Below are 12027 nucleotides of genomic sequence, written 5' to 3'. Positions count from 1 at the left end.
TAGGCTGCCAAGTGTGTGAGATATTCCTGAAACTTGGACTACTCATTCCGATGTCAATTGACATTGGAACTCATATACATGGCCGTTATTTAGGTAGTAAGACATAGCACTAAAACAAAAACAACATGTGCTATGTCTTACATTGTAGAACTATATTTTGGACTTGTACATTTTTGTTTAAGATTTTATTTAAGCACAAAATATTTATTGATGGAATTTAATGTGCTTTTCGGTATTCTACAATATATAATTAATATTCATTCCTAACTTATTTTACAAGCGAACTACATATAGTTATATCATTTGTTATAAGAACTTGGCTATATTGTCAATTGAGTGTTGTCTTCACATACCAACACGTTTATTTTGTATGTACTGATTTTCTGTATTTAAGACTCTAATTCCATGCCTGAGAAATTTTTCTTATGCTGTAATACATGATTCAATTTCTTATACAGTATAGATCCAAAAATGTTGTTAGGGATATAGAATACCCAAGTCATTGTGAGTATTATCCTTGCTGATTTGATCTTTGCAATACAATTTAATCATTACTTAATCCATGATATGATTGAGTTTTTTTTTAAACTAGTAACTTTTCAAAATTACATCACATTTTTTGTAATGTAACAAACCCAAATCACACACACACTTAATCTAGCACTTCATACACATAATTCCAATGTCTTCATAAAAAGCTCAAAATGTCAAAGTCACTGTGAGTGTTATCTTCACTGACATAATATTCTAACTTCATGTCAACAATAATTTATTAATATAGCAATCCAGAAAAGCATAATTTAATGACATTTTTCTTTCATAATTTACTAGTTGTCTAAGTCTGAGGTGGGCAAACTATTTTTCAATGTAGCCACATGTGTGGTGAATGAGAAGTGAAAAACATCATACCATGCCACAACTGAACCAAACTTACATGGCCAATTTGCCACTTGTGTAATTGGTGACATGGTTGCCCACCCTGGGTCTACGTCAGTGTGACCGTTAGTAGTGAATACGGATGGTCTAGGGACTGGGGGTCTTCCATGTTAAAATGGGTATATCCACTCTGGGGACTATGTAAATTTAACATCGGAGAAAAAAATATCCACTCTGGGGACTATGTAATTTAACATGGAAGAAAAAAAATATCCATTCTAGGGACAAAGGGAATTTAACATGGGAGAAGAAAAAAAAATATCCACTCTAGGAACAAGGGAAATTGAACATGGGGAATAAATCGTGGGACTGTCTAGGGACTAGGAGAAATGGAACAGGGTCGGGACCCTTTTTTAATAAGGTCCCGACCTGATGGGTCTATGAAAATGGAACAGGCGAAAATTGAAACAGGGAGGGGTCTCTATTTTTTTATTATTTTTTTAAACAAAAAAATAAAAAAGGGGTAGGCAATTGAAAGTCAAGATCTTTTCGAGAGATAGGAATGGCCCTGAAAAGGGCCTTTGCTTATATGTCAATATACCCTTAACATAAAGGGCATCTGTGACATCTTCTTCTTGACCTTAGGCTGCGCCTGACTGTAGGACCATAGATTAAGACTCTTTTGAGGCATCCTTGATGCTCCACATAGATTCTTCGCATCCACAGGCTGGTGTCTATCCTGTGGATAACTGTCCAGTTGGATCGGACATACATTGGTATGTCCATCCGGAACATCATCGAAGACACAAGCGTTGAAGATTGTACGTCGGTCCACAGTAACAGGTGAAGGAATGCAGTGAACTGTACATATTTATAGGAAGAGGAAGGATTGAAACGGATTCAGTTTGTTGACCAATCCAAACACGTGCTACAAAATTCAGTCAGCCCACATCCAATCCGATGAGAGCAGTCTGTGACGTCACGTAGTCTATATAGATTCGCTAGCGCCTGTGCGCAGTCAATCTATGCGACAGGTTTTCAACATGACAGAAACTCAGAAAACGATCAATTGGGGTGCACCGACGGTGAAGACTACCCAAGGGAACCTGGACATTCTTTCAGAAGAGGTGAATTGGGATTTTGAGGATTTTTTTTACCTCGCAAGAATTTGTTCCTGAACTTTTGTCACCTTCTCCTTCATTACCGCATATGGAAAATTTTAGACAGAGACAGAAAGAAGAGTTGGAGAAATTTATACAACAGCAAAAGGAAGCGGAACAAGCTTTTCTCCTACAGCAACAGCAGCAAAAGAAGAAGAGGTAAGAAAAAAACGAGAAGAAGAAGAAGCAGCAGCAAAGATACAAGGGTGTCAAAATCAAACGGTCACAGTACTGTTAGACATTTTTGCGGAGTTAAGAAGTCTGAAACAAATGTATCAGACTTCTTTATTACGGCCGAAGAGAATACGACCTTCCCGAGCTAAACACTTCAACCATGTGACTAAGCCTACCGTACCACCCTTAGTGATTTCAAACAAATCATCATCAACAGTACGCAGTCCAGAAGTAGGCCTTGGCCGTGGCAAAGGCTTAAGACAGTTAATGTTGATTGTTTAAACTCACCCCTTACACCAAAAAAGGCCCTTTTCAGGGCCACCCACGTCTCTCGAAAAGAGACAGACTTTTAATTGCCAATAACTAAAAAAAAAAACATTTTACCCAATAGTACGTGTCTGTGTATGAGTTTGCGTGAGTGTAGATTCTTATTTTAAAATCAAAACCCAAAGACACTTACCTTTTATAATTAATTTATTCTTTTATAAATATGTACAATTCACAATTCACAACAGAGCACTTAAAAAAGTTCATAGACTTCTCCTGTCTCATTGTTCACTCTCTCTGCTTTTTTAATTTCTTCACCATCACAGTCTTTTCCTCCTCTTCCTCCTCACTTTCTTCCCTTCTTTTCTTCTCCTGTTTCTTTTTCTTCACCTGTCTGTTTTCTTCCTCTTCCTCTTCTTCTTCCTCTGAAGAATCCCTCTCTTCTTCTGACTCCTCTTGTTTCTTTTTTGGGCAATCTGGAGACCAATGTCCTTTTTCTTGACAATAATAACAGGTATCTTAAAAAATGTTGTTTAAAAGAAAAAATGCCTTTGTCTTTTGTTTGGCTATAAGAATTTTGATTCATGCTCTTTGTCTTCTTACTATCCCTCCCATGACACTCATTGAACGGTCTGACTAGAAAACCGTGTATGGATGTTTTCCTTCACGTCCGCGCTTTGACTATTAAAACCGGGGTAGTTTCCAGTCTAACCATCCACTGTCGACTCATCCTCCTACGAAGATGTGCTCCAGACTAGCTAAGCTAAACAAAGCCTATGTGAATTTGCATAGGGTCAGACACAGTCTGATACCGAAGCCGGAAGAGATAGAGAATGTGAGAATGTTAAAAGTCACTGAAGACCTGATAGAAGAGCTCTTCAGAGAAGAAATGAACAGTGAGAAAGAAGAATAGACAGAGAAGTACAGACTTCGGAAACAGCAGAGAGAGCAGCAACAACAGCAGCAGCAGCAACCTGAACCTGACGGAGGCTTTGTCGATTGTCGTATTGACACCAAAGAGTTCTTCTTCTCTTTCCGAAGAAGCAGACCTATTGTCAGAAAGCCTATCGTCAGAAGACGTCGCATTCTTAGAATATAAAAGATCGCCCTAGCTTCAACTTCACGCAAGCAAAAAAACAGCCCTTTTCAGGGCTACCCCAATCTCTAGAAAAGAAACAAGAATCGATTTGCCAATGTGTGTATGTAGAGTAGTGTGAATATAAACACTCACTCATTTGTGGTGTGATTGTATACGTTTATGTGTGTGTGTGTGTGTGTGTATGTGTGTGTGTGTGTGTGTGATTGTAAGCGCTCACGTAAGTTTGTGTGGATACACGTAAGTTTGTGTGGATAGTAGATTATGATAATGTTTTTTTGTTGTTTGAAGTGTGGGAATAGTAGATTTGGGGTTTTATTTGACTGCATTAGGTATGTTGAAAGTATATTATTTGTTTAATGAAAATTTTTTAGAACAGTGATGGGTAGTATACAAAGTGAGTGAGTGTTTCTTTTAGGTCCGCGCGTTTTAAGTGATCTAGGTAATATAAGTTTTGGGTCTTAGGGGGATGTTTTCCTTCACGTCCGCGCTTTTAGTATAAATTGAAAAGCGCTAGGCAGTCTAGCTACCCTTGTTGATTGATCAGCACTACAAAATGAGCAGAAGGCTAGCGAAATTGCTTCAACTTCATGTGCACCTGGGATATGCCAGGCTCATACTGAATGAGCTGGCCGCAGAGGCTATAGTGGAAGAAGGAAGGATGAAAGAAGAGGAGAGAAGAAAAAAAGAAGAGGAGGAAAAAGAGTGAGGAATGGCTGTACCACAGACACAACAAGGAAATTTCAGAATCCCAGAGACAGAAGATTGGGATTGTGAAGCCACTCATTCCGCCTCTGCACTCCCAGCAAAAAGAGTGAAAGGTGATTGGAGTAGGAGATGTGTCTGCGGTGCCAGGCTGGGGAGGTGCAACCATTAACCAGGTGCCCTGGAGTTCAAAACAAACAGCCCTTTTCAGGGCTACCCAATACTCTAGAAAAGATATAGTAATCCATTTGCCAATGTGTGTATGTAGAGTAGTGTGAATATAAACACTGACTCTTTTTTCCTAGTGTGAGTGTATGTGTTTGTGTTTGTAAGTGATCAAGTAAGTTTGTGTGGATAGTAGATTATTGGGCTTTGTTTATTGCTGCTTCACGTATGTGAATAGTAGATAATATGAAATGAGAAAAGTAGGGGATGTTTTCCTTCACATCCGCATGTTTTAAGTGATCTATGTAATATAAGTTTTGGGTCTTAGGGGGATGTTTTCCTTCATGTCCGCGCTTTCCGTATAAGAACCCACAACGTTCGTCATTCGCACCATTCTACAAAGAATAAAAAAGAAGATGGCTTCGAACCACCTTGATAAAATGAAAAAAATTGCAAGATGTCCTGGACAATTTGGGCATGATGGAGCAAATGTTAGTTAACCTAAACGAGGATCACTATTCTTATAGTCCCCATCGAGTGAAGATGGAGATCAACAATTTAAGAAAACTAAAGGAAATCATAAGTGATCTGTTGAAAGAAATAAAGGAGGAGAAGGAGGATGAAGAGGAAAGGATAAGGATGAGAGCATGCAACGAAAAAATTAAAAAGGAAGAAGAAAATGTGAAGAGGAAGAAAGAAGAGGAGGAGAAGCAGAAAGAAGAGAAAAAGAAGAAAAAGGAGGAAGAAAAGAAAGAAAAGAATAGAAAAAGTGTAGGACAGAAAATAAGTAGCTGGTGGAGAAATAGAAGAAATTAGAAGAAGAAGGAAACCAAAGGCCCTTTTCAGGGCCACTCCTATCTCTCGAAAAGATCTTGACTTTCAATTGCCTACCCCCTTTTTTACTTTTTTGTTTAAAAAAGTAATAAAAAAATAGAGACCCCTCCCTGTTTCAATTTTCGCCTGTTCCATTTTCATAGACCCATCAGGTCGGGACCTTATTAAAAAAGGGTCCCGACCCTGTTCCATTTCTCCTAGTCCCTAGACAGTCCCACGATTTATTCCCAATGTTCAATTTCCCTTGTCCCTAGAGTGGATAGTTTTTTTTTCTCCCATGTTAAATTCCCCTTGTCCCTAGAATGGATATTTTTTTTCTCTCATGTTAAATTACATAGTCCCCAGAGTGGATATACCCTTTTTAACATGGAAGTCCCCTAGTCCCTAGACCGTCCCCATTCACTACTACCGTTGTCATTACCAGCCTGAAACCCAATTTAATGCCATTTGTATAAATTCATTTCAAATAAATATTATGGTATAGTTGAAGTGTAAAGTCAAGCAAGTATTCTGTTTACAGATTTTACATTTTAGATATTACAGTAAAGTCATATTTTCTCTTGTGTAGTAAACTTTATTGCAACTGGTTCCAAAATAGTAAATCTTATTTAATTTTCATTCACCAGAATAGGTATTAATACAATCCTGAATTAACTGTATGGTACTAAAATATACCCTGATCTTGTGTGAGATTGTAATATACAGAACTATACCTCAAGACAACAATAATATATTGACTTTATATTATATCAAGACTGTCATGGTTATGAACTCCAACTTTATTCAGGTTTTTTCATAATAAATGATCATCTTGTGCTATGGTTGAAAATAAATCAAAGTTCAGTTTAACTCCATTCTCTCCACATTTGTCAGTTGTTAAGAGGCATACTCATCCTCAGTGTTATAGTAAAATGTAATCGTATTTGGATCAATCCTGGTGGTGTAATATATGAATGGAGAAAGAATATTATCATCCAGATTAAAATATTTTTTATTCAGACTCTACTAAAATTTTTAGCTGGATATGGGTTACGGAGCCTGATGTGTACGAACAAAGCAATGTGTACCATGACCTTTTTAATTTAACATTTTAAACTCCTGCAGAAGAAAGAGATTTTTTAGATCCATTAAACTGTATTAACAAAAACATTTCTTCAGTATGATTTTCCTTTACTTAGTAGTGACAAAACTCATATTTTAAAGTTGTTGCTTTTTGTGTTTGGTTTGGCCTTTTATGGTAAACCAACACAAGTAAGTTATTAGTGCCAAGGCACTTTAAGTATAGTGCCTTGCCCAAGGACACACCATGGTAGCTAACCCAGGCTGGTCCGATGGTAGAATTTGAACCTACATTATTTCACAGGTCCAGAAAGCTAACCACTGAGCCACTACAGCTCCCCATCTTATAGTGGAATGCTGGTATACTTTATGATCAAGAAGGATGGGTTGGGGTATGCATGTTCCATCTGAAAAAAGTGATGGAATTTTTGTTTACATAATATTTTAGTCATCCAATATGAATCATTTTCTATAGATTTAAGATGCATCAGATCAAGTTAAGAAAAATCATATATTCTGTTCCCTGGGAATGTACTAAAATTCACTGTTATTGTTTGATTTTTTGGTAGTAAGCTTACTTGGTATTATTTTCTATTTAACTTGAATACCTAATTTGTTAACATCCTGTCCTAAATCTTCATAGTTCTGTCTATTAAGTGACAACTGTTGATACATGTAAGGAAGTTTTTGTTTATATCTTTTGATTTTTGTGGTTCTGGAAGTTGCAGTATTTGTTGTTGTATTATTAACCATTTCAGTAATTTAATGAATGCAGAGTATACTGCTCTATAAATGAAATTTAAGGGAAGATAATGTAAAAGTATGTTTCACTGCAAATATAAATTGTTTAAAATAATATATCATTTATCACATGGCTATTCAATTGTGGTAACTAGTATTCCATCCAATATCTATACACTGAAATAAGTCTTTTCATACAGCTGGTGATCATTTAGATACAAGTCCAATTGAACATTACCACATTATCAATGCAGGCGTTTTTATTAGTAGTAGTATTGCAAGTATAAGTGTTAATATTAAGATTTCATATACAGGTATGATAAGTGTATCATAATGTTTAAATGATGCTCCTTGTTACAAGATAAAATATGTTCATTGAAACAAATGGTTCACTGGTAAATTGGCAGTAAAGGTCTTCACTGAATTATGTTGCATAAACTATTTTACAATAAAACATATATGATGCATCTCAGTTATGATGATTGTAAGGAGGAGGATTAATAATAATGCAATTTAAGTTATCTTCATCACAGAAGTTCTAGCAGATGTGTAATTTTTATGTGGCTCATTATCAGTTTGAAACTGGTCTATGATTTCTGGATCTGGACATATCTGGTCCCCTGCTGTTGTGCTGCTATGGTCTTTGCAGTTCATTAGGATATCAGTTACACTTGGTTTACATTTAGAACCCCATGGGATGGAATGCCCAGTTTGAAACTGAGAGAATGGTTAATTATCCATAATATAACTCCTGCCGTTATTATTAGGTTTAATATCAAGGTCTTTCTTTAAAAGCTTTTCAACTCAGGTTCTGTTCTACCATACAGATAAATAAAGTCAAATTCAAGGCTTTCAGATTTGTCCAGTTTGTTTCATGTGTTGCAGCTGACAGACTGTATATTGCCACTGTACCAGATAAATATCAGTGCTTAGTCTGCTCTCAGTTGCTGTGGTTTGATTAGTTACAAGTGTCATCACATATGACTAATTATTGACCAATGTAATGAAACTTGTATAATTAGAAGGCTGTATTTAAAAACTCTAAAGATCTTAAATGTGTGTTAGAGGGTAGGGTTAGCAGTTATACTCCCAATTATGTTTGTGATGAGCAAAAGCAGCTGCACAAATTTGAGCTTTTAGTTTGGTTCTGGTAGGGTCAAAGGATGGAGGTACATTTTGATTTTTAAAAATTAACATAATTCCCATGTAATACATTCCAAACCTAAGTGTGCAATTGATTTGATAAAAGTTTGGAGATTATTGTTTAGGTTCTGTTCTTACAATACTAGATATACCTGACTACTCCATAGTGAAATGGCTAACTGTTAGTTATATAAGCCAGATGAATAATGTTAGCCATTTGTTTAAGTGTTTTCTCATTACTTTCATTTGTGTCACAGAGTTGCATGCAATATTTCTTTCTAGAATAAATTTATTTTATTTTCTAATTGTGTATTTTATGGTCTCACTGGACAGTTTATCTGGTGAATTTTCATCCAACAATGAAGATACTAATAAAAACAAACTAATGATATTTGTAGAAAGCATACATGTGAGATTTTGACTGCAGTAATCAGGTTAATTCCTGATGCATCTATTGATTTCTATACTGAACCATCACTGCCACCATCTCCTAAATTTTACATTCATTTTGTACTAGAAATAGCTATTTTCAATATTTTTCTGTGACAAGGCAACTAAAAGAATCTGTATATGCCTTATGCATGAATAAAGTTCAGTAGTACTATAACAAATTAGCATACTTTTCATCACCCCTCTACCATCTAGATTTTTTTTTATATTTACGTCTGTAGCAGACACAAATAAAAGTCAGCAGCTCATTTGCAGACTAAGTTATGCATATGATCTCCAATGCTCATCTAACTGTGACAGGCAGTCACCAACAAGCCAACCTATTTCCATGCCTAACTCAAAGTAAATCTGAACCACATTATAGATTTAGCTTACGTGTGAATTTATAAATGCTAGGCTTGTGATAATTAGGTTCATGCCTTCTACCTTAAAAATTAGAGGGATGTCAAAATACGAAACTATCCAGTGAGACCTATGATGTTAATTTTAATCCCTATGGGATTTGTGACATAAAAAACCCAAATGCTTTATGTATTAAAAGGTAACTAATGGGGGCAGGATTTGCAGTGAATCAATGGTTAGTATGCTAGACTCCTGATAGAAATATTTGTGTTAAAATCCTGTTATCAAGTCAACCAGGTTACCTACTGCAATGTACCCTTGCCTTACTCCAATTCCCTCAGTACTCAGTAAACAACTAGTGTTGCTGTACATAACAAAACCAGTCCATATTGATTTTACATATTTTACTAAATCCTGACAAAAATAATTCTCTAAATAAAGAATGATTAATATGTGATGGTCTCGCATGTAATCAAACTCTTCCAAGCTTTTAGTGATATGAACTGATTTATCAATGTTTATCAACTTTACATGAAAAACTACTTCTTATTTGTCATCAAATGTGTTCAATGTTTTGATCATATAAGCTTTTCTGTTACAATAGATCAAAATAATCTTTTTGTCAGAAATAGAGCCCTTATAGTATTTGCAAGGTCAACCAATCAGATGCAGAATTTGAGTTTAATTTTGAATGAATATTTTTTTTTTACAAAATTGCTCTTTTGCTATATCTTGATGAGATAAATCTATTTACCAAGTCTGATAAAATAAATGAGAAATAGTTTTAAGAGCAGTAGCAAGAATGGCTAGTGAGATGTAGAACCACCACATTATATGCATAGATTTTGCTTACAGCCTCTAACATACAAGCAAATAATTAAACAAGTCAGATCTAAATTGGATCATAAACACTGTTGTGCAAGTCATAAGAAACTCTGCCAATCAGATGCAAGGTCACTTCATTACCATACCTTTATCACACTCATAATAAGCATCATTGTGAAACTTGACTACATAAGCCCAGTGGCCAAGTATGATCAAACTAGAATCAGCAGCAGTGGTTATAATCTCATGTATTTGTATGCATGTTCACTTCTTCAATCTAGATCTCATTTATATAAGCATGTATTCTAAGTTTAGTAAAAACTGCACTATATGTATAAATATTGCATGCGGTGGTAACATACTCAGATGAAAGATCACCTTATTATTATTAATGGTTAACACTCATCAAACTTCTAGGACAACTTAATGATTTTAGTCTATATTGTGGAAGTATTGCTTTTAGGCTGGTTAAAAAACCCAACTAATTTTATACATGATCACATGTATATACTTGGATTTTGCTCATTATTAGATTTATCCAAGATGTTGATTTAAGCCCAAAACCAAGTTTTATATAAACAAATTCATCAGAACTATGGACTCCAAAGTAGCTAATTTCTTACTGTTGAAAGACAGAAAGGGATGTGAAATAAATAACACACTCTGGACCATTACATAAACCCACTTAGCCTTTTGACCAGTTGAGATAAAATAGCAACAATAATGTTAAATCAGATTGAAAAATTATGTTTTCTCACATTACCTCTAGCCCTTTTCAACATGGATGGTATGTTTCTTCCACATATGTCAGCTCTTAATTAGTGGCCCTTTCCCATCATGAATGTTGTAGGTGAAACTCTCAGAATTAGGCTTTTTAATTTATATCTGTAGAAGAAGAAAAACTATTGGTCTGCATATATCAATGTCACCATTTCTGTAATAGATTAAAATACCATATGTGTGTGTGTGTGTGTGTGTGTGTGTGTGTGTGTGTGTGTGTGTTAATTTTAGAATTTAAGCAAACTTGTCTCCATGTGTTTATTTTAAAACTGATGATGATAACACATAACAGGTTCAATGGATAAAATGTTATTTCTTACTTCTTACAACTGCTCATTATATCTGAATTTACATTCAGTGTTTGTTTTAATTAACATATTTGGGATAATGGGCAAATTATTCATTTTGTAGTTTATCATTATATCATTTACCAGTCTTTCATCATTCAAATATGTAAAATATGGTACCATTATACAGACTTCATATTCTATATGATATCCCAGCAATACATATTAAGCAGACAAGTGCAAATAAAAATGTTCAGAATGTAAAAGTTACTCCAAGCTCAAAGAAGATCAGCAAAAGATAATCTCCAACAAATTACCAAACAAAAAGCGAAGTTAATGCAGTTACCTTTATTATGATGTCTCCAACACCAACGGTACTGTACAGCTACGTCTTCTGAGTTTTACCGTCATCTTGTCTTTCAAACCAGAATTAATTTCTTGAGCTCTTACAAAATGAAGAAACTTTCAAATACTATAATTTAGGCAGCTTCTTTACATGCCATCAGATAAATTATGGCACAGTGTTAGTCTTTCAGCACAACGCAACTTCACATTTGGACGGCGCGCTGTGTGGGCATCGCCGACACAGCAACTGACATGAATTCTCTATTAGCAGACAATGATTCGGAATAAATCCTTCGCAAATCTAACATTCTCGATTTTTCATAGTTCCACTTTTCATTGTTGCATTTGTTTGATTGTACAATTGCTATTGATGTTCTATGAATCAAGTTCAATTCATCTGCTGTCTGAAATCCCGGTTCAGTTGGTATTTTCTTCCGCGCATGATGCCGTGGAAATAAAAGATACGGTCGACATTGAAAGTGGTTTAGGTTAATTTATTATTTTCCTTTATTAAGGTCATTTGCAGAAAGTGTTTCGCTAGGGTGAGAAAAAAAAAATAACAAAAAGAAAACTTTCTTTTCCAACGCTAATACTGTATATATTTCAATTTGTGATTGATACTATAAATAAAACAAATATTAAAAAAGCATTTTAGCCCGTGGCTTGGGCACGGCACTCGTTTTGTGGGTTTTTTTAAAATGTTGTTAGTGTTGTTTTGGAGTTGTTTTTTTGTTTGTTTTTTTTTTTTTGTGTACCACACTAAGAAACATACCAGGTA

The 12027-nt window shown here is 35.1% G+C and overlaps 1 long non-coding RNA gene across 4 annotated transcripts in view; it reads right to left on the bottom strand.

Moving 5' to 3' along the window:
* Window positions 1–11748, bottom strand: part of LOC149789907 (uncharacterized) — a 2017354-nt gene extending 2005606 nt beyond the window's left edge. For 2 of the 4 annotated variants that reach the window (XR_016423761.1, XR_016423762.1), the window contains exons 1-3: window positions 11251–11748; window positions 10601–10722; window positions 6629–6743 (exon numbers count right to left, since the gene is read on the bottom strand). This is a non-coding gene — a long non-coding RNA (uncharacterized LOC149789907). The remainder of the gene's footprint in view (window positions 1–6628; window positions 6744–10600; window positions 10723–11250) is intronic. The other 2 variants (XR_016423757.1, XR_016423760.1) reach the window with 2 other exon arrangements.
* Window positions 11749–12027: the final 279 nt, after the last annotated feature.

The sequence above is a fragment of the Sinohyriopsis cumingii genome, chromosome 10, assembly GCF_028554795.1.
Source record: "Sinohyriopsis cumingii isolate HCF-2022 chromosome 10, ASM2855479v2, whole genome shotgun sequence".
NCBI classification, from domain to species: domain Eukaryota; kingdom Metazoa; phylum Mollusca; class Bivalvia; order Unionida; family Unionidae; genus Sinohyriopsis; species Sinohyriopsis cumingii.
This window is presented reverse-complemented; position numbering and strand designations above follow the sequence as displayed.